At 43.4% G+C, this 24,246-nt stretch overlaps 1 protein-coding gene across 1 annotated transcript in view; it reads left to right on the top strand.

Moving 5' to 3' along the window:
* LOC146784305 (cytosolic purine 5'-nucleotidase-like) overlaps window positions 1-24,246 on the top strand; it is a 548,710-nt gene that overhangs the window by 61,412 nt on the left and 463,052 nt on the right. The window lies entirely within an intron of this gene.

Below are 24,246 nucleotides of genomic sequence, written 5' to 3'. Positions count from 1 at the left end.
CCACCGCATATAAAAACTTTGTTCAAGGGGGGAAAAAAGAAACCACTCATATAGTGTGCCAACTGAATAATAATCACAGTGACAGGATAAAAGAGACAAGGAACAGGCTAGTAGTCAAAATTATGTGGCACTGTATGATCAACCCAAACATGTATGCATGTCCTCCGTCATGTTCAGTCCTGAAGGAACCTTAGTGTTGAGTTGCAGAATTAACGTGTTTCCAATTTACGGAGATTAAACTCGCGATCCCCACCCCTCCTACTGAGTTCAATAGAATCGATAACAAAATAGTTTAAACCCTTATTATCACTATTGTGAATTTCTCTAAAATGTCGAGCTACGGGGTAGGTGTTGTCTTGATTAGAGATCGCACGCAGATGTTGCAAAATGCGTTTATGGACCGCAAGTTTCGTGCTGCCCACGTACTTAAGGTTGCACGGACAGGTAAGGACATAAATAGCAAATTCGGTCTTGCAAGTCAGCAGTTTATTGATCCTATGCTGCTTGTTACTGAATGGATCAATAAAAGTTTTGGTATTAACCCCATGGGAGCAGGCTTTGCAAGTTTTGCACTTGTAAAAACCGCTGTTGAGTTGTAACCAAGACTTATTGTCAATGGTTTCTGGATTAGTGTTGACCAAAGATTGTCTCATCGTGGGGGCTCTGCTATATGTGATGGTATCCTGCTGGGGGAGCAGAGGACCAATGACGGGGTCACTGCGCACGATGGGCCAGTTCCTGTTAATGATTTTGCGCAATTCTGCTTGCTGTTTGCTGTAGCCCATGATGATTCTGAAAGTATTGGATGAGCTTATGTTAGTCTCCTCTTGGTTGTTATGCAACGTGATGCTACTAGTGACACCACTGATGGGTTTTAACAGTTCACTGCGATTGTGTGCATTGGCTTTGACTACAGCACTTTCAATGATACTCTCAGAGTAACCTCTCGCCCTGAATCTTAGTTTACTCAGCCCTTGTGCTGTCTTGAGATCAGTATCATTACTGCAAATTCTCCTCAAACGCAGCATCTCCCCATAGGGTATGCTATTGATGAGATGAGGTGGGTGTGCACTTGTAGCGTGGAGGGTGGTGTTGCCAGCAGTGGGTTTGCGATATAGCCTAGTTTCTAATATATCGGCATTGGTGTAGATCTCAGTGTCCAAGAAAGTGACACTTGTTTGGCTATATGTAGCAGTGAATTGAAGGTTGAGATTGTTTACATTAAGACTCTCAATAAACCCATGGGCCTCATTTAATGAACCTTTCCACACTACAAATAAATCATCAATAAATCGCAGCCAAACCATAACATTGTCATTTAGGCACTGGGCATACTCTTTCCGAAGGATCGTCTCCTCCCAGTAACCCATGTGGAGGCAGGCATAGCTTGGTGAAAAGCTAGCCCCCATGGCTACGCCCCTCAATTGCCGGTATAACAAACTATTGAACATGAAATTGTTGTTGAGGAGGCAGAATTCCAGCATCTCAATCAGCATTTCATTGTGACTGGCAAACTGAGGGGGTTTGCGTGATAAAAAGTATTTGGTGGCCTTGATACCGTCATTATGACCAATACTGGTATAAAGTGATGTTACATCCAGGGCTACCATCCAATAGTCATCCCTCCACTGGATTCCGTTGATCTTACGTAGAAAGTCCCCTGTGTCCTGTACATATGAATCTAATGATTTTACAAAGTCCTGTAGAAAATAGTCAATATATTGAGACATTTTTTCACAAACACCATCACGTGCTGAAATGATTGGTCTGCCAGGGGATCTGACAGGATCTTTGTGTATCTTGGGGATAAAGTACAGCTTGGGGATGACTGGATTATCCTTTTTCAGGAAATTGAATTCAGCTTCAGTTATGAGCTTACGTCTCTTCCAGTTGGTCAATTTATCACGAATTTCCTTATTTGAAGTTTGGATGGCAGCTGCAGTTGTTCGAGTGTAACAATTCCTGTCATTGAGTTGATTAAAGGCTTCATGGTCATAAAGTTCCTTAGTTAGTAGGACGATATTGCCACCCTTATCGCTTTGGCGTATGATAATCTTTTTGTTGCTTCTGAGTTTGGTTATAAGCTGATGGTATTGCTGAGACTGCCTATTGTAACGCTGTTTCTTCGATTGAGTCTTAGTGTGTAAAGCTTTGATCTCAGCTGTCACATTCTCGTTAAATATATCTAAGGCATCATGGGGCATAACAGGGTTGTAGGTGGATTTAGGTCTGAAAGATGTAATGGGTCCCACAGGGCAAGGATCATCTGGGCAATGGGGAATTACCTTTCCACCCGTACCCTCAGTGTCCCATAGATCCTGGATGGCATCCTGCAGTGAGGTTTCATTGGCACCATCAGAAGTATTGCGTCGATTGTTTCGCATAGCAAAAGATTTCTTAAGCTTGAGTTTGCGGATAGCTTTATAGATATCAAAACGCACAGAAGCATAATCAAAGTTATTGTGTGGTGCAAAGGAGAGGCCTAATGCAAGTATTCTCTTTTCGTCATCAGTCAGCTCTACGGGCGTCAAATTGATGATGGTATTGGCGTCTTCACAGATTATTGGTTTTTCGCCCAATAACTCCTTCCTCTTCTCCTGTTTGGATTTGAGGTGTTTCTTCCTTGCCCTCTGCCTCTGCCTGGATTTGTAGTTTGAACGTTTCCGGTTTGATTCACCATAGCCGGCCTTGGGCGTAGAGTCTGCCTTCTTCCCTCGCATAAAAAATTCATCTCTTGTGCTGGGGTCGGTCTCGGTATCAAGTCAGATGCCAAATTATCACGTAGTTCCGATTCCGAGTCACTGCCTCCCATTGAACTGAGGTCTGACTGAGTTGTCTCATTGGCAACGGTCTCCCTGCTGGGGCCCCTATTGATTGGATCCGCCTTGGACTTTGAGATTCTCATTGAGTCGTATTTTTTCGAAAACGTGAAAATTTGTCCCAATTGGTAATCGTTGCGATCACGTTGAAATTTAAACGTTTTTCTTTCCATGATTGTTTTTTCCTCCTTCTTGAGTCTCTCAGTCATATCCTTTCTTAATTTCGTTTTTTCATCGGAGTCCTCGATTTTATCCAGTTCTTCATTCTTTCATTATATATATATATATATACATATATCACGCAATCCTCCGTAGCTTTTCCCCGCTTACGATTCTCCAGAAGAGAGAGGCACGGACCCAACTTGTAGTGCAAATAGTTTTTATTTCTCTGTCGCCATTACGCGTTTCGGCTCGCCTGAGCCTTGATCACATGACAGTGGACTGAGAGAAAGAACACCTTTTTAAAGTGACAGTGCCAATGAGATCGTGACCACGTGATCAGCATACTCCGCTAATCCCGTCATAGACATAATCAACAGACATCGCATTTGTATTTGACAAAACAGGTAAGGTTACATAAAATATCATATCAACCTAAGTGACTTATAATAATCTCATAAAATTGTTGAAAGATATTGTCACATGTTTTGATGTTTTGTATGCTGTTGTAAAACGTCATCGTTGTCTTATCGTCTGGTTAGTGCGTCACGATCAAATTTAAAATCAATAACAATTAAAAACCACAATTGTTGATTGAAAAAAGTGCTTGAGTGTAAAGTGCAAAATGTGTGCAAAGACAGCCTAGGAGTGTGTGCTGTGCAAAAATGCAATAATTCATTACATTTCGATTCTTTGGTTATATCGATTCAGGGATGTTTCATGTTCATTAGATCGTTGTTTCAATAACCATACGTTTCAGGTGAAAGCAGCATGACCAGTGGATAGGTCGAAAGATAGATTGTACTGTCCCCTTATTCTTGTATGTTTAAGTCAAACACGTTTGACTGTGTTCAGTTGGGACAATATCCAAGCCTCAATGCACCGATACTAGAGTAAGGTCAAATGTGCTTTACTCAAGGAGACACTGGTGAAGTCCTAGATCAAAGGGAATGTGATATGTGCATCAATGCTGTTATGTAGTCTGTACAAATTAAAGAAAGGTTAGTCTACGACTGAACATATTGTACTGACTGACATTTGTGAAATGTGTCCAGGTCAGAGTCGTAGAATTGTGCAAATTGTTAATAAATAGATAAAAGGTGTTAAAATACCTATAAATACCTTTAAAAATACTTTTAAAAATACTGTCTCTCTATCGACCTTTCCCTGTAATAAGACATATGGATAGGTGCCAAAAATGGAGAGCAAAATTCACAATAAATATATTAAAAGATTGAGACTTCAAAATCTTATAAATACCTTAAAATAATTGTACAAAATATATGACCACATATAAAAAAAATATATAATGTCTTCCATTTGCGAATTTATAGGACTACAGAGTTAAAACAAGTGTCTTAAAAAATGTTTACTGGATACCAGTGTCATCGAATGGTGCTAGGACTGAACCGTCTAAATCTGCAAGGAGAATATCTTTGTAGTTGTATCTATTCTAATCATATGATGACCAAATCTTATCTTTCTTAGGGTTAAGTCAAGCATGTGTATAAGTCTTCAGTAGCGTTCAGACCGGAAGGGTGTTTGGTATCTAACTGTAGGATATACCGAGTTTCGAGTTTTCTGAGTTTATTCTCTCGATTACCACCCCTCCTGCTTGGTGGTACAGTGTCAATTACAAAATATTTTACCATGCGATTGTCAGATTGATGACATTCCTTAAAATGTCGTGCAACCGGGTAGGTATTATCCTGGTTTGTGATTGCCCTGAGGTGCTGAAGGATGCGTTTATACACTGGTAACTTAGTGCTGCCTATGTAGCGCAGATTACAGGGACATGTCAATACATATATTGCGAATTCAGTTTTACATGTGAGTAGTTTTGAAATAACATGATTATGCTCGCTGAATGGGGTTTGATATGTGTTGGTATTCACTCCCTGGATGCATGCTTTACATGTTTTGCATCGAAAGAATCCTTTCATGGTTTGTATCCAACTGCGGCTATCAATTACCTCAGGGCTAGTTCTGACAAGCACGTCCCTCATTGAGGGAGCTCTGCTATATGTGATGGACACCCTCTGCGGTAGCAGGGGTCCTATCACGGGGTCACTTCGTACCAAGGGCCAGTTCTGCTGAAGAATTTTGTTTAAGGCTTTGTGCTGTTGGTTATATTGCACAATTAAGCGGAACCCATTATCTTCATCAGTCCTAATGCTCATGGTGTTGGTGGAGTTGGCATTAGACAAGATGTTTACAGATTTCTTATCTCTTATGACTTCATCTCTACAAAATGCCATGGATTTTTTAATGGCGTTATCAATGACTTGTTTTTGGTAGCCCCGTTGCTGGAAGCGAAGTTTGCTTGCTTCTTGTGCTGCCACTAAATCATCATTGTTGCTACAAATGCGTCTAATCCTTAGCATTTCCCCATAGGGGATGCTATTGATAAGATGTTTAGGATGCGCACTTGACGCATGAAGTGTGGAATTGCCTGCGGTCTTCTTTCTGAAAAGACGGGTTTCAATTTTGCCATTCTTTATATACACCTGGGTGTCTAAAAATTCAATCTCTGTGGCACTGACTGTGGCAGTAAAGTGTAAATTCATGTTGTTGGCATTAATCCTTTCAATAAAGTCAAAAGCTTGCTGGCTAGTACCTTCCCAGATAACAAAAAGATCATCAATATATCTTAACCATACTTTAACATTGGTGTTGACATATTCGTGGTGTTCTTGCTCGAGGACCAGCTCCTCCCATCTGCCCATATGCAGGCATGCGTAGCTCGGTGAGAAGCTGGCCCCCATAGCCACGCCTCTAGTTTGCTGGTAAAGTTGACTATTAAACATGAAAATGTTATTCCGTAAACAAAATTCTGTCATTTCAACCAGCATGCAATTGTGTTCTAGATGCTGCGTAGATCTTTGTGCGAGGTAATGTTGGATCGCTGCTAAGCCAGATACATGCTCAATGCTAGTATATAAAGAAGTTACGTCTAATGCAATAAGTAAGTAATTTTCCTGCCACACAAAGTTCATGATTTTTCTGAGGAAGTCACTGGTGTCTTTTACATAAGATGGTAATTTCTGTACAAACTCCTGCAGATAATAGTCAATGTATTTGGTAGTGTGTTCCGTCAGACTATTTCTGGCACTGATGATTGGCCTACCAGGTGGGTCGTTGTAGTCTTTGTGAATCTTCGGTATGAAGTATATAGTTGGTGTAGTGGGACTGTCATTTTTTAGGAATTTGAATTCATCGTTGTTAATCAGATTGGCATTTTTCCATTTGTTGAGCTTAAGGTGGAAATTTTTATAGGTGATTTTCATGTCACTGATAGTTGTTCTCGTGTAGCAAGAACGATCATTGAGTTGTTTATATGCTTCCTTGTTGTATGCACTCATTGGCCAAATGACAATATTCCCGCCTTTGTCACTATTGCGAATGACAATCTCCTTGTTATTTTTTTGTAGCTTGGATGTTAGTTGCTTGTATTGCCAATCAGCTTTGTTATGATGCTTCGTTTTGGATTGTATTTTCGTATTCAATTCCTTCAATTGGGTGGTCACTGCTTCATGGAAGATATCGATAGAGTCTCTGATCATGATTGGGTTGAAGGAGGATTTGGGTTTGAATGGGCTGGCTTTAAGTGTTAGATCCGTTGAGTTACTTTCATTACTAAGATCCTGTATGACTTGTAAAAGAGGTGCTACAACAAACAAATGATGGACGGAATGCTGACAATGCATACATTCTCCCCCAGTCAAGAGATCTGGGTTAAATCCATCGTTCTTTTGCCCACTACACCACCCCAGTTTAGACATGGCCATATGCAAATCAGTCTTGACCCTGTGCCTCATGGGAACAGTCCAGCCCGAACTGCCAAGCCATGTCTTCCCTGGACCGGAATCAAGCATCCTAGGACCGGTTTCTGGCTATCAGCCGTCATCAGCCAGGATAGCTTGACTCCAGTGGCGTAGTGAGCACGGGTCCCACGTCTGGGAATACCCATCCCACTTAGGGCGAAAAGCGTTACAACAAACAAATGATGGACGGAATGCTGACAATGCATACATTCTCCCCCAGTCAAGAGATCTGGGTTAAATCCATCGTTCTTTTGCCCACTACACCACCCCAGTTTAGACATGGCCATATGCAAATCAGTCTTGACCCTGTGCCTCATGGGAACAGTCCAGCCCGAACTGCCAAGCCATGTCTTCCCTGGACCGGAATCAAGCATCCTAGGACCGGTTTCTGGCTATCAGCCGTCATCAGCCAGGATAGCTTGACTCCAGTGGCGTAGTGAGCACGGGTCCCACGTCTGGGAATACCCATCCCACTTAGGGCGAAAAGCGTTACAACAAACAAATGATGGACGGAATGCTGACAATGCATACATTCTCCCCCAGTCAAGAGATCTGGGTTAAATCCATCGTTCTTTTGCCCACTACACCACCCCAGTTTAGACATGGCCATATGCAAATCAGTCTTGACCCTGTGCCTCATGGGAACAGTCCAGCCCGAACTGCCAAGCCATGTCTTCCCTGGACCGGAATCAAGCATCCTAGGACCGGTTTCTGGCTATCAGCCGTCATCAGCCAGGATAGCTTGACTCCAGTGGCGTAGTGAGCACGGGTCCCACGTCTGGGAATACCCATCCCACTTAGGGCGAAAAGCGTTACAACAAACAAATGATGGACGGAATGCTGACAATGCATACATTCTCCCCCAGTCAAGAGATCTGGGTTAAATCCATCGTTCTTTTGCCCACTACACCACCCCAGTTTAGACATGGCCATATGCAAATCAGTCTTGACCCTGTGCCTCATGGGAACAGTCCAGCCCGAACTGCCAAGCCATGTCTTCCCTGGACCGGAATCAAGCATCCTAGGACCGGTTTCTGGCTATCAGCCGTCATCAGCCAGGATAGCTTGACTCCAGTGGCGTAGTGAGCACGGGTCCCACGTCTGGGAATACCCATCCCACTTAGGGCGAAAAGCGTTACAACAAACAAATGATGGACGGAATGCTGACAATGCATACATTCTCCCCCAGTCAAGAGATCTGGGTTAAATCCATCGTTCTTTTGCCCACTACACCACCCCAGTTTAGACATGGCCATATGCAAATCAGTCTTGACCCTGTGCCTCATGGGAACAGTCCAGCCCGAACTGCCAAGCCATGTCTTCCCTGGACCGGAATCAAGCATCCTAGGACCGGTTTCTGGCTATCAGCCGTCATCAGCCAGGATAGCTTGACTCCAGTGGCGTAGTGAGCACGGGTCCCACGTCTGGGAATACCCATCCCACTTGGGGCGAAAAGCGTTACAACAAACAAATGATGGACGGAATGCTGTACTGGGGTGAATGTATGACATTGTTCTCCATTCTGTCCATCAATTGTTGTTTTTGCATTTGTCACCCCGAGTGGGAAGGGTATGCTCAGACGTGAGTCCCTTGCTCTCCATGCCACTGGAATCAAGCTATCCTGGCTGACGAGGGCTGAAAGCCCGAAACCGGTCCTAGGATGCTTGTTTCCAGTCCAGGGAGGACCTGGCTTGGCAGTTCGGGCTGGACTGTTCCCATGGGGCACAGGGTCAAGACTGATTTGCATATGGCTGGGTTCAAACTGGAATGGCATGGTGAGCAAAAAAACGATGGATTTAGGCCCAGATCTCTGTACTGGGGTGAATGTATGACATTGTTCTGCATTCTGTCCATCAATTGTTGTTTTTGCATTTGTCACCCCGAGTGGGAAGGGTATGCTCAGACGTGAGTCCCTTGCTCTCCATGCCACTGGAATCAAGCTATCCTGGCTGACGAGGGCTGAAAGCCCGAAACCGGTCCTAGGATGCTTGTTTCCAGTCCAGGGAGGACCTGGCTTGGCAGTTCGGGCTGGACTGTTCCCATGGGGCACAGGGTCAAGACTGATTTGCATATGGCTGGGTTCAAACAGGAATGGCATGGTGAGCAAAAAAACGATGGATTTAGGCCCAGATCTCTGTACTGGGGTGAATGTATGACATTGTTCTGCATTCTGTCCATCAATTGTTGTTTTTGCATTTGTCACCCCGAGTGGGAAGGGTATGCTCATACGTGAGTCCCTTGCTCTCCATGCCACTGGAATCAAGCTATCCTGGCTGACGAGGGCTGAAAGCCCGAAACCGGTCCTAGGATGCTTGTTTCCAGTCCAGGGAGGACCTGGCTTGGCAGTTCGGGCTGGACTGTTCCCATGGGGCACAGGGTCAAGACTGATTTGCATATGGCTGGGTTCAAACTGGAATGGCATGGTGAGCAAAAAAACGATGGATTTAGGCCCAGATTCCTGTACTGGGGTGAATGTATGACATTGTTCTGCATTCTGTCCATCAATTGTTGTTTTTGCATTTGTCACCCCGAGTGGGAAGGGTATGCTCAGACGTGAGTCCCTTGCTCTCCATGCCACTGGAATCAAGCTATCCTGGCTGACGAGGGCTGAAAGCCCGAAACCGGTCCTAGGATGCTTGTTTCCAGTCCAGGGAGGACCTGGCTTGGCAGTTCGGGCTGGACTGTTCCCATGGGGCACAGGGTCAAGACTGATTTGCATATGGCTGGGTTCAAACTGGAATGGCATGGTGAGCAAAAAAACGATGGATTTAGGCCCAGATCTCTGTACTGGGGTGAATGTATGACATTGTTCTGCATTCTGTCCATCAATTGTTGTTTTTGCATTTGTCACCCCGAGTGGGAAGGGTATGCTCAGACGTGAGTCCCTTGCTCTCCATGCCACTGGAATCAAGCTATCCTGGCTGACGAGGGCTGAAAGCCCGAAACCGGTCCTAGGATGCTTGTTTCCAGTCCAGGGAGGACCTGGCTTGGCAGTTCGGGCTGGACTGTTCCCATGGGGCACAGGGTCAAGACTGATTTGCATATGGCTGGGTTCAAACTGGAATGGCATGGTGAGCAAAATAACGATGGATTTAGGCCCAGATCTCTGTACTGGGGTGAATGTATGACATTGTTCTGCATTCTGTCCATCAATTGTTGTTTTTGCATTTGTAAAAGAGGTGCATCAGATTGGGTTAATGAATTTGTTACCCGTTGGACATCTGGAGTGGAGATTTCACCCATAGTTGTTTGGTTGGGTGTGTTTATGAGAAAATGCTTTTTTAGCTTTAATTTGCGTACTCCTTTGTATACATCAATTCTTGTTCTGGCATAGTCAAAGTTGTTGCGCGGAGCATATGAAAGACCCAATCTTAGAATATTTTTTTCCTGTGACGTGAGCTCAATATTGGATAAGTTCACTATGGTGTTTTCTACCTGCTCATCCTTTATTGTTTGTTGCGCCAAAATCCCCGTCCCCTCCTTTTGCCTTGCCTTTGCTCGTTTGATGTTTGCCTTGCGCCTCTGTCTCCGTTTGAAGTTGTTGTAACTGGATTTACCTGGGGTCTTGGGCGCAGAGTTTGTCTGCGCTCTTGACATAAAAAATTAAGCTCTTCACCAGGAGATGGCTTCGACTTGGCTCCCATCATTGCAGCCGAGCGCATTTCTGATTCTGATTCGCTGCCTGTCCCAGAGCTGCCTTCTGATTGGGTGGTATTGGGCTCGCGATTTTCATTTACATTTGGGACTAATGGCGCTTGCGTGTTGCGGAATTTTGACTTCCTCAGTGCATCATATCGTTTGGCAAAGGTAAAAATTTGGCCCATCTCATAGTCAGTTCTGTCTCTTTGAAATTTGTAAGCCTTTCTTGATTTAATTTTTTCCTCCTCTTTTGATAAGCGGGCCATCATTTCGTTTCTTAATTTATTTTGTTCATCCTTATCTTCATACTTTTCCAGCTCTTCATTTATGGCATCAATTTCCCCCAGTAACTTGGCTCTGTCAATGTCAGCGTATTTGATTAGGATAAGTGTTAGTTTCCTTGAGGACTCTAAATTGCACTCAGCCCATTCCTTCATTAGATCGGGGTTAGGTTCTTCGTAACTGGGTGCCGTTAATATACGCAGGCCACGTGGGATCCTATTGACATCGATGTATCCTTGCAATGACTTAGATTCCCACCACTTAGTCATCTCTGCTTTCATTTTTTTCTCCAATTTTTTGAATATATCCCTCATTGAATTGTTAACGATGGTTTTATTCACCCTAGGTTCTGTCATGTTACTCGTTGATGGGAGTGCGTCAGAGAACATCTCTGTTGCTGCAGCCTCCCTTGCTCTTGCCACGTCGGCCGACATGAGTCAAATAATACGTAGATACTCCAATTAAACCAGTTTTGTTTGTGGCTGTGTTTAATGCAGTATTTGCATGCCTCCTCACCCCGCAATACCCAGTTAGACGCCTACCTGCAAACTTCCGTATTTGTCGAGTCCTCCGACTCGCCTCCTACCAAGGTCGTCAGGTTTTCCGGGCTGATTTTCAGGGTTGCGGGGGGTCCGGCGGCGAGTATCCTGTGCGGGATGAGTTTGAGCTTCCGGGTCACCCGGGAAGAGAAGTCTCGCTGAGCCGTCGACCGTTGACGAGAAGGGGGTCCGTGAATGGTCGTGCGAGACCAGCAAACGACCAATGAAATCACGCAATCCTCTGTAGCTTTTCCCCGCTTACGATTCTCCAGAAGAGAGAGGCACGGACCCAACTTGTAGTGCAAATAGTTTTTATTTCTCTGTCGCCATTACGCGTTTCGGCTCGCCTGAGCCTTGATCACATGACAGTGGACTGAGAGAAAGAACACCTTTTTAAAGTGACAGTGCCAATGAGATCGTGACCACGTGATCAGCATACTCCGCTAATCCCGTCATAGACATAATCAACAGACATCGCATTTGTATTTGACAAAACAGGTAAGGTTACATAAAATATCATATCAACCTAAGTGACTTATAATAATCTCATAAAATTGTTGAAAGATATTGTCACATGTTTTGATGTTTTGTATGCTGTTGTAAAACGTCATCGTTGTCTTATCGTCTGGTTAGTGCGTCACGATCAAATTTAAAATCAATAACAATTAAAAACCACAATTGTTGATTGAAAAAAGTGCTTGAGTGTAAAGTGCAAAATGTGTGCAAAGACAGCCTAGGAGTGTGTGCTGTGCAAAAATGCAATAATTCATTACATTTCGATTCTTTGGTTATATCGATTCAGGGATGTTTCATGTTCATTAGATCGTTGTTTCAATAACCATACGTTTCAGGTGAAAGCAGCATGACCAGTGGATAGGTCGAAAGATAGATTGTACTGTCCCCTTATTCTTGTATGTTTAAGTCAAACACGTTTGACTGTGTTCAGTTGGGACAATATCCAAGCCTCAATGCACCGATACTAGAGTAAGGTCAAATGTGCTTTACTCAAGGAGACACTGGTGAAGTCCTAGATCAAAGGGAATGTGATATGTGCATCAATGCTGTTATGTAGTCTGTACAAATTAAAGAAAGGTTAGTCTACGACTGAACATATTGTACTGACTGACATTTGTGAAATGTGTCCAGGTCAGAGTCGTAGAATTATGCAAATTGTTAATAAATAGATAAAAGGTGTTAAAATACCTATAAATACCTTTAAAAATACTTTTAAAAATACTGTCTCTCTATCGACCGTTTCCGGTTTGATTCACCATAGCCGGCCTTGGGCGTAGAGTCTGCCTTCTTCCCTCGCATAAAAAATTCATCTCTTGTGCTGGGGTCGGCCTCGGTATCAAGTCAGATGCCAAATTATCACGTAGTTCCGATTCCGAGTCACTGCCTCCCATTGAACTGAGGTCTGACTGAGTTGTCTCATTGGCAACGGTCTCCCTGCTGGGGCCCCTATTGATTGGATCCGCCTTGGACTTTGAGATTCTCATTGAGTCGTATTTTTTCGAAAACGTGAAAATTTGTCCCAATTGGTAATCGTTGCGATCACGTTGAAATTTAAACGTTTTTCTTTCCATGATTGTTTTTTCCTCCTTCTTGAGTCTCTCAGTCATATCCTTTCTTAATTTCGTTTTTTCATCGGAGTCCTCGATTTTATCCAGTTCTTCATTCTTTCATTATATATATATACATATATATTCACTGAAAAAACCATAGGTTTCACACATGTTATAGTTAGCTGGACATTTCACTCGTAAAAAACCATTGAAATTCCCCCGTTATAGTTAGTTCAGCAAACTATAACTCGCGCGACCGCAATCCACTGCTGATGACGTCACATATTACATCACTGATGACGTCATCCAGTGAGTGTGTGTTTCTGTAAAGTTTAAATATGTATAATATATATAGGGAAAGGCCTGTGGAAGAATGAGTGGCTGTACAAGTGTGTGAATGGATGATTTTCTAGGTGCGTAACTGACTCTATAAGTGAGTCATTTGAGATGTCATCAGTGATGTCATGAGTGATGTCACTGACCATGTCATGAGTGTTGTAATATGTGATGTCATCAGCAGTGGATTGCGGTCGCGCGAGTTATAGTTAGCTGAACTAACTATAACGGGGGAATTTCAATGGTTTTTTACGAGTGAAATGTCCAGCTAACTATAACATGTGTGAAACCTATGTTTTTTTCAGTGAATTTGCAAGGTTTTTTAAATGCTAATTCCTAACTATAACGTGTGTGAAACCTATGGTTTTTTCAGTGAATTTGCAAGGTTTTTTAAATGCTAATTCCTAACTATAACGTGTGTGAAACCTATGGATTTTTAAGTGAATTTGCAAGGTTTTTTAAATGCTAATTTCTAACTATAACGTGTGTGAAACCTATGGTTTTTTTAGTGAATTTGTAAGGTTTTTTAAATGCTAATTTATGTATGTATTATTATATTTTTTATATATTTATTTTACAATAAACTACCAATGTATATAGTTATAGATTGACTGTATCCTTTAATATGGAATGGCTCAGCTCTTTTATTTTGAATTTGGATAAAGTTGAAAAGCATAGTTAATATCTTCTATAAACTTATAAACAGTTTAAAATGTTTTTTTTTTTTTTTAAGGGTTTTTCACGGTGCGCGCACCGTGCGCGCACCCTGCGATTTTTTGAAAAAAAATAAAATGTTTTTTTCACCCTTCGGGGTCCTTCAGGGACCCCCTGACAAAGGCTAGGGGGTCAGGAACTCTCTACCCTGCCCCCTTTTCACGTTCTCCACCTTTCTTTTTCACTGTCACACACAAAATGGCGTCCGACACTTCCTGATTTCGACCGATTGGAATGTTGACTGACATCTAACCACCAATCAGAATTACGCTCGCGGACATTTGGTGTGCGCACCATGCGCGCACGGTGCGCGCATATAGATATTTATGTACTTTTAACTGCAATTTTCTCAGGAACTACTGAACAGATTGACACCATATATGCAAAAGGCACATGCCTGACCTGAGGACTACCTCTTTGCCAAATTTCATGTAATTCTGTTCAGCCGTTCGGGCTGTACCTTCGACTAAAGGTCCTATGGGAAAATGCATGGGGAAAACACGTTTTGGGACCCCCCTTTTTTCTCAGCCCCCGCTTGACGAATCACCCCGGGACTTTCAGGGTAGGAGCTGAGCGGATCGCCCCATTAGTTTTGAAAATTTCACGAAGATAAGTCAACCGGCGCCAAAGTTATTCAAAATAGAATTTTTTGATTTCCTATGGGAACTCGGTCCTAACTATAACTATCTGCTGGCGACCGCCAGTAGATAATATATATATATATATATATATCTGAAACACACATATAAATATATATAAATATTTATATATATATATATAGTGAATGTGTCATAATTTATGTCGTCTTGTGATATATATTTATATATATATATATATATTGTATATGTGTCATAATTTATATGTGGTCATGTGTACTGTGTGTTTTGTTGCATGTTAAATACAAGGAACTGTTACAATGAACTATATGGGAGAAGTGACTGTGAGCCTACCTTTGCATCTGGCAACAACAGGGTTGCAGAGTGTCGTGATCTGGTGGCAGCAGCACAGGAGGGACCTGGGCAATGTTGCCCAAAAGGGTGAGTTTTTGTACCTTTTTGCCAACTTGCGCATGGCGGTGTCCCCGCCAGGAAAAGATCGATGGAAAGGCAGGTTGCAATCCAGACAGCGGGAATCTTGGTGGGGCTGCCTCTAATTCCGTCCTCTGGCTTTCCCGCCATCGACATAGTAGACAGTCTTGATGGTAGCCAAGTTCCCGCCAGGATCATAATCGGGCAGTCGGCCCACCAAGGCAGCAGGGGGGAAGACTGCCAAAAAAGCAACAATGGTGCCTTTCCGTCAAACTTATAAGTGGACCTTTAGTCACATAATTGACTATTTCAAAGACACTTGTTTTGGCAGACTGCATCGCTCAGTACACAGATGCCAACCTAAATTCAAAATACCATGGTGGAATGTCTCTGACAGCACCTTGGCACAGGAAGCCACCCAGTGGAAGGATGGCACAATGCCTCCCAATCCATTCTAGGCAGAATCAAACCTACACTATACAATTTTATAGAAGCATTACAAAAAGATCAAAGCTACCAAGAACTATGCTTGGAGTAATCTTTTTTTTTTTAAGAAGTATAATATTTTATTAGACAAATCAAACAATTATTTAAAAACCCAATGTTAATAAATGCTGATATAATAAAAATGTATATAAATTATTTTAAAACAAATGTAGCCATCACAAACCAACAAAGTTAAAAGCAAGCTCAATCCATCACATGAAATAATTACAACAACTAATTCAAACAGTTCCACAGGACAAGCACATAAATCTGACAAAAACAATATAATATCACATTTCCCATCCAAAATATGTGAAAGAAATAAAAATCAGTGTTCTGTAGCTGCAGATCTTTCTCTGTCTCCACGTAATAAACAAATAGCATTCTCCAAAAATGAGGGAAATAATATTTAAAAAATCCTTCTCGAAACTTGGAAAAGAATAACGAATCCAATAGAAACCCCTCAAAGCAATTCAAAGTATCTAGGTTCCATAAAAAACAGAAAAAAGGGTTTTAAAAAAACAAACCCTTGCAGGAAACCCCCCCAAAAAGACATCAATGTGAAAAACATTAGCTTGCTATAAACCAAAACCGATTGCCTTTGAAAAAATGTACTGTAAATGCCCATAGACTGCCTTCGTAGACAAAAACCTGTAAAATAAAATTTTAAAAAAACACTACAAAGCACATTACATTCCCAAAAATGCATCATCAAAATATAACAAACATCACATAATTTAAGATAGCATAGTGACACATTACTAAAACAGTGTACAAAAACACAAAACTACTAAGGAGCCGAGTACTATCTCGCTAGGAAAGCCCTCCATACGACTCAGATCTGGAGGGCTTTCCTAGCGAATTGTGCTCCGTGAGTCTGAGCGACCGATTGTGATGCACCCATATGGTGACGGACTTGGTTCGCTCGGACTCCCATTGAACTCTATGGGAGCCTATATACTGAACGCGTACACTGACTCCCATAGCAAAAAGGGGTGGGTGGGGAAAAGCGTACAACCTGTGCTCGGCACCCCATGGTGCCCACCACACTGTGCATGCATGGAAAAGGGGGACCCATGGGTACCCCCCTGGGACTGATTTGGAGGGCCCTGGGTAAAGGGGGGCCCGCTACAGCTGCCTGAAGTTCCCACAGCCATTTCGTCTCGCTGAGACCGAGTCGATACGGCTGACTGAATTATTGATCGTACTTGCTCATTCGGAAGCCGGCTCCATTGCGCGGCACGATTCAGCTGCAAATGAGTCCGACTGACAGGATCGGGTTCGGAAATGATTCAGTTGACGCGGACGAGATCTTTGCATCGTACTTGGTCGTTCAGAATGGGGGAAGATTCGTTCGGAAACATAGGCTCCGAATCGAATTTGCTTGTTCCGGACCCCGTCTGTAGGCCTTCCCAGCGAGATCGTACTTGGTCCCTAACTAGTGAAAAACACTAACAGCAATATTTCTAAATATACAAAAAGAACACTGACACCATAACTAACTTTTAGACCTCCCTCCTAAATCTCCCCAATACTCAAAACCCTTAAAAAATGACTTACCTGTTCTGACAACCAGCAGCACCTTACCACAACCTGGTTCCGGGAAAATAGACTAAAAATAACACAAATAGATTACAAAGTAGAAGAAAGAGATAAAAAGCAATGGTCGCTAAATAAAACAAAAAAAAAGAATATCACACTATAGAATTGAAAGGGGAATATTGTAAACAATTTGACTAAATGCTTAAAACAATGCACAAACTTATTAAACAAATTGAACTTATCGAACAATGTTTTATATATCAAAATCTCAAATGTTTATGAAAAAATTAGAAAGTATAAATTAAATAATAGTATAACATATATACAATTATTTAATATATACTAATATAACATATGTTATAATAATGTTGAAAATATGTATATAAAAAAGTTAAGAAATGTTAAAAGCTTGTTAAACAATGAAAAATAAGAGTTAAAACTGTACAACATACAAACGTATATACATTTGATTTACCTGTTTTTTATTATTAAAAATAATTTAAAAAATGTTCAATTACTTAACTTTATATTCTTTATTTTTACTTGAAGTATTAATGATTAAAATTGTCAAGCGATAGAATAAATAAAAATTGGAAAAAAATACAAATTGAAAATGTGTGATAACTTTATTTTTCAAAGAAAATTGAATTAAAAATATTTTTGTTTACAAACATATAATTAACTTTTTATTATATTTCTTATCACCAGCAATAATAATAAAATAACACTAAGTGCCTGATTACGAGTTTGGCAGTGTGGGAACAGGCCGCCAAGCCTTTGCCCGCTTCCACACCTCCAAGTTCATCCGCACATCGACTGCTAGATTACAAATTAATTTGTGGTCTAGCAAGCGGTGCTTTGGCGGAGCCTGTTAGAAAGGCACCGTAATGGGAGCGCCAAAGCACATTCCTGCATGGCATGGACTGTGAAGTCCATGCTGTGCAGGAATCAGGAGGTGTGCAGACATAGGTGTACACCATCTGCCCCCCTGCAGACATCCTCTGGCTCAAAGGCAACTGGGGGTCATGTAGGGCCAGTTTAATTTTGTCACCGCCACAGTTTTCATTGTGGGCTCACCTCCATAAAAACTGTTGCTGTGAAGAAACTCATAATAAGTTTGGCAGTGCCACAGAGGCCCTGCCAGCATATTGCTGGGCCAGACCGCCATGCCACAGCCGAGGGATCATAGATCCTCGGTGGCTGCGGAGGTCATGTCGTACAGCAGTCAGACCGCCAGTCCGGTGGTTCCTACCACGCCACAGTGAGTGTGGCGGTCCTATGGACTGCCAAACTCTTAATCAGCCCCTAAGCATTTCTACTAGAGACAAATAAAAGTAAAATAAATGATTTCTGAATAAAATGATAAAGTTAAATTCTCGCACTCCAAGATAAATCATTTAAAAAACATGTTATATACATTAATGCTACTAAAAATACAAATTTCAACAATTTCACAAGTAAAAAGAAATCTTGCTAAAAGCACAAATAAAAATAATTAAAAAAAACACATGCAATCGAACACACTACAATACATTACATATGATATTACATTCAACAATATTTTCTACAGCGATATTCTTTACAATCCACACTTTGAATTTATTTTAAGATTTTCTTTAAATCAATATCCTATTTTAGGGCCTGTTTACGGCATTGGTGGTGCTGGAGCAGGCCGCCACACCAGCACCCCGCACCAGGTCCACCAGAGTCAGCTGGCGCTCCCCAGCCAGATTAAGAGTATTTTTGTGGTCTGGCGGGCAGGCGGTGTGACGATCCAGCGGCAGTGCAGTTTAAAGGCTCATAAGTGAGCCTTAGAACTGCATAGCTGCAGGAACGCCAATGCACGTCGCTGCACAGCATGGACTGAGCAGTCCATGCCATGTAGGAACAGGGGTGCATACACACAAGGGGGAACATGTGCCCCCCTACATGTACCCCCTTGCACAGTGGCAACAGAGAGCCCTGTAGAGCCCCCTTTGTTTCCCCACTGCAAGCCTGTTCATGGGGCGCTCACCCCCATGAAAAGGCTGGTGGTAGGGAAACTCGTATTATGCATGGCGGTACCACAGCAGCACCGCAGTTCATATTGCTTACCCAGACCGCTGGGTCAACACCAGGAATTGCAGATCCCTGGTGGTTGCAGTGGTCCCAAACCGCCACCGCACCTCCACCGCAATTTTGGTGGCTCTATGGACCTCCAAACTCGTAGTCAGGCCCTTAGTATATAGAATGTATATTGATGTAACTATGAAGACAAACAATGTGGTGACAATGAAAGTGTTTAACATGCAAAATAATCAAAAGAATTACAACATTATAAAGGTGTTTCAGATGTTCATGAAATTAAGGAATCAGTCTATTTTGTGGCATTCCCAACAATCCAATAAGGCCAAGATTAGCTTGAGAAGCCTGACTGTGGCCTTCAATAAGATATTTACAGATCTGCGTGCATGAACCACGGCTCCAATGGAGTCGTAGAATCTCCTTTCTGCCTAATACTTGCCTGCACTCAGCTTAAATACAGTCTTCTGATTATTTTAAAAATGGCAGACCTCACAATGAATGATGTTAAATGCAAAAATTAACACATTAACCTTATTGCATCTTCACTTAATTCTATAAAACCTTATAAATAATATGAATACATACATATATATAATTAATGTACTATCAAATTTTAATAAAGCAGATATATAATATACACTATATATGTGGAAACAATACTAAATGCAGCATGTGCTTACAAATGAGAAATGTGCGCTCAACTCAGTGAATATATGGAATACATGAAATGCAATGGGGTTTTATAAGCATAAATAAAGAAAGATTACTTCTGAAGGGGACAGCCTAAGGGTGGCTGCAGCAACATCAACTGATGACAGTGTGCAAATACATGAGGGCACTAGCACATCTTTCTGCCTCCACAACAGACTTAAGGCCTGATTACGAGTTGGCAGTGAGGGTGCGGGCCGCCACGCCACCGCCCTGCTCCCACACTGCCAAACAGGGCTGCTGGCAGCCCGCCAGATCACGAGTTTCCTTGTAGTCTGGTGGGCGGTCCTTTGACATTCCCATGGTGGTGCCTTTCAAAATGGCACTGCAATTGTCAATGTCAAAGCCCATTCCTGCACGACATAGACTGTGAAGTTGATGTCGTGCAGGAAAGGGAGTGTATGTAGACGGGGGGGCACAACATGTGCCTCCCTGCACGCATCCCATGGGCCTGAGGAAAGAGGGGGCCTTGTAGGGCCCCCTTTCTTTCCTCATTGCCCCCCTTTCCAATGCAAGCTCACCGTCATGGTTAAGGTTGCAGTGAGGAAACTCATAATATGCTTGGTGGTGCCGCAGTGGCATCACCAAGCATACTGAGACCTCAAGATCACCGCGCCAGGGATCGTATATTCCTGGCGGTTGTGGTGGTCCCATGGCGGGGCAACCGCCAAAGTTGTAATACGGCGATCAGACTGCCAAACTCGGAATATGGCCCTTAGGCAATGATTCATTTGAAAAACAATAAGTGCCAGGGCTTCTATCAGGAGGCCACTGCTGCTTGCAACATCCATTGCACCTGCCAGCGCTGACAATGATAGTACCAACACAACTACTAGCAATGGCTCTCCTACAAGTGTGACAGTTCCAACTTTTCCAGGACCCTAAAGCCCAAAGAATGGCTTGGACAGCAGTTATCAGTAATTTTAATGTACATTGAATTACTAAACAACTATAGTTGTGCTGAAACATACAGTGCCACCCGAGCACTGGAATCCACTGGCTGAAGTTAAGCACAAGGCTTAGCCTTCTCAGCTCACAATCAGTTTTTTGATACTTTTCTTTTTTTAAATTAGTGCTGCATTCATCCTCCATATTTTTCTTATTCTATATGTATTTATTATTCATGTTTGGGTTTTTTGTTGGCGTAAAAATGAAGTTAACTGACAAATGCATGCTCAAACTTTTGTATCTCTAGGGCTGTAGCACGCTAAGGGGTCGATTACAATGCCGTCCGGAAAGACTCCGAACGAGATTCGGATTAGGGGAATCCGATTTGGAACCTATGTTTCCGACCAAATCAGAAATTTTTCCCGCCGACCGATTAAGATGCAAGAAAACTGTTCGGGCTGTCTGAATCGGCTCCCAAAGGCATTCGGACAGCCTGAGTCGTTCGGAGGTGATTCATACAGCTCTATGGACACGTTTTCGGAACAAGTGATTACGATGACCGATTCGGACAGTGGTTCCGATTCGGTCTGCCCAACATGAGACAGCTGTCAGAATCTGACTACGGGGGCCTGTAGCAGGCCCCCCTTCACCCTTAGGCCTCCGGTTGGGGCCCATGGGGGTACCCAAGGGACCCCTCTTACCAACCATGCCCAGTGTGGCAGGCACCATGGGTTGCCCGTCACAGGGTGCATGGTTTTCCCCAACCACCCCATTTTTTAATGGGAGCCTGTGTTCTCGGTTGGAACACAGACTCCCATTGAAGTCAAAGCGAGCCCAACCGAATGATGTATGGAAGCACCATAATCGGACTCGCAGAACCCGAGTCAGTCGGAAACAATTGCATACCCGATTCGGTCGGGAGAGTTTCCGAACGACATCGTAATCAACCCCAAAGTATCCACACACAAAAAACAATGCGCTCTTCTGAAAATTAGAACTGTAGTACTAGCACGTGCGTAGCTGTAGCTATTTAAACTTAATTAGGAAATCTTAACACGTGTAAACTCCTGCACACGGATACTAGTTTAGCGTTCAGGACTGACAGTCAGTATGAGGCGAGACGCAAAGGATGAATATATTTTGTGTATTTTTTGTTTTATGAAATGAGTATATATACGGGAAAGATATTATTTTTCTTTCTGTATTTATGTATAAATAAATTTGCAAAAATTGAAGAACAGGGAGCCTTAACTATGAAATAACCTCCTCTACTTTGTCGGCGGTTTAAACAGTAAGTCTTGTCTTAATTAAATGCGCTTTCATTCAGAAATGTCATGCATTCCACTGTGGCTCATAGCATAGGCTATATTCTTTCAAATGTATACTTTGGGCCTGATTACGAGTGCGGAAGGCCTATCACCGCCAGCCATGTGGTGACGGTCCTTCCGCAATCGTACCGCGATTTTCCCCCTGCCACATTAGGGTGGCAGAGTGAATTGCGCTCGGACTGAGGCGGACGCAAAGACCGTGCGCCACGGTTCCACCAAAAGCAATCTTACAGATTGCCTGGCAGACAGTCCCCATAGCCAGAAATGGTGGTGGTGCCTAGCAGGCCCCATCCACCAAATCATGATGCTGGCTGCAGCTGGCATTACTATGGCGGCGATGCTGCCATAGAAAGGCTGGTGGGGATTCGTGACTGGGGCCCGTTGCGGGCCCCCCTTGTGTTGGGGGGAGGTGAGGGTGCATTTGGGGGGTATCCATGGTACCCCCCTACATTTCACAGCACTACGTGGCAGGCACCGTGTGGTGCCTGCACGTAGTGCTGCGAAATGCACAACATGGTATATTGACATCGCGGCGGGTGCTGTTCTCAGCAGCACCCGCCGCAATGTTAATAATCAAGATCCGACCCCAATGGCGGTGGTCGCATTGTGATTGCATGTACGGGACCACCGCATGGGTGGCGGACGGTCCTGGTTTACACCAGGATGGCGGACTGACTCAAGTCCGTCCGCCATTCTGATGAGCCCCTTTATTACTAAAATTACGACTCATTACATAAACAGATTCGGTGAAAAGAATTAGTGATGGCGAATGTTATACAGAATCATAGTGTGGTTGAGCCGTATTTTGGTGTACCTGAAAAAGAAAAATTGGAAAAGAAAGTTACTTGATATTATCTTATTATATTTAATGTGTCGTATCTGATGTTGTACTTTAGGGCTTAAAATAGTAAGGTAAATCTTTTTATCATTAAAATGATTCATTAATGTGTTGAATCAGTTGTATTAGTCAGTGTTCATATTTCATTTCATGCTAGGAACCACTGCAATGCTGTGTAGACTAATGGTGCGCAGCTGGGTACTGCATCTCCATGTTCAGATACTAGTCATGGCAGCACCAGGGCTAACACATCATCCATGCATTTCAAGGCTCAGCCACCCCGTGCCCTTCTTCAGTGCCCTCTATCTCGTACTCAACTCTCATGGCAACCAGTGGCTATAGTCCATGCAGTGCAACCTGGTTTAACTGGTGCATGCAGTGCAGCCTGGTTTAACTGGGGCATGCGGTGCAGCCTGGTTTAACCGGTGCATGCGGTGTAGCCTGGTTTAACCGGGGCATGCGGTGCAGCCTAGTTTAACCGGTGCATGCAGTGTAGCCTGGTTTAACCGGTGCATGTGGTGCAGCCAGGTTTAACCGGGGCATGCGGTGCAGCCTGGTTTAACCTGTGCATGCGGTGCAGCCTGGTTTAACGGATGCATGCGGTGCAGCCTGGTTTAACCGGGGCATGTGGTGCAGCCTGGTTTAACCGGGGCATGAAGTGAAGCCTGGTTTATCCAGGGCATGCGGTGCAGCCTGATTTAACCGGTGCATGCGGTGCAGCCTGGTTTAACTGGTGCATGCGGTGCAGCGTGTGAGAAAGTGCCATCTTTCTTGCATGGTATGCCTCCACTTTTTGCTGAATTGCTGATGTACTTTGACTGAGTGTGCCCTGGGCTCTGGACAATCAGGTGCCCAGGGCCTGTGTTCCTTCCCTAAAACTGCATTGAAGCCTAGCCCAATTGGCTTCTCTGGCCACATATCAGCCCCTGGTAAATGGCACCATAGGTACCCAAGGCACTGTGACCAGAGAAGGCCCCTAAGGGCTGCAGCACTTATTGTGCCACCCTTAGAGTCCCTGTACCCTGACACACACACACTGCCTTTGCGGGCTGAGTGTTTGGGTGCAGAACAAAACAGAGAGTCGACATGGCACACATCCCTGTGTGCCATGCCCACAAACACACTGCCCTGGCATACCTCAGTCACCCCTCTAGCTGCGTGCACTATGCCAGTGGTGTGGGTACAGGTGCATGAGCCCTGTACCCCTACAGTACCCAGGTCCATTCCTGGGCACTGTAAGTGCAGTGCTGCCATTAAGAGTATATGGTGCTGGGAGATCGTCATCACGAACTCCACAGCACCATGATGGCTGCACTGAAGACTGAGAAATTTGATATCAAAATACTCAGCACATTAAACCCACACTGATGCCAGTGTGAGATTTAATATAAAATGCACAACAGAGGGCATCTTAGAGATGCCCCCTGAACCTAACCAACAACCAGCGTCCTGACTGAGAGGCTGCCTAGGCTGCCACCCAGAAGACA

This window comes from Triturus cristatus, chromosome 11 (assembly GCF_964204655.1).
Source record: "Triturus cristatus chromosome 11, aTriCri1.1, whole genome shotgun sequence".
Classification (NCBI taxonomy): domain Eukaryota; kingdom Metazoa; phylum Chordata; class Amphibia; order Caudata; family Salamandridae; genus Triturus; species Triturus cristatus.
Note: the sequence above shows the minus strand (reverse complement) of the source record. Positions and strands in the feature narration are given on the sequence as shown.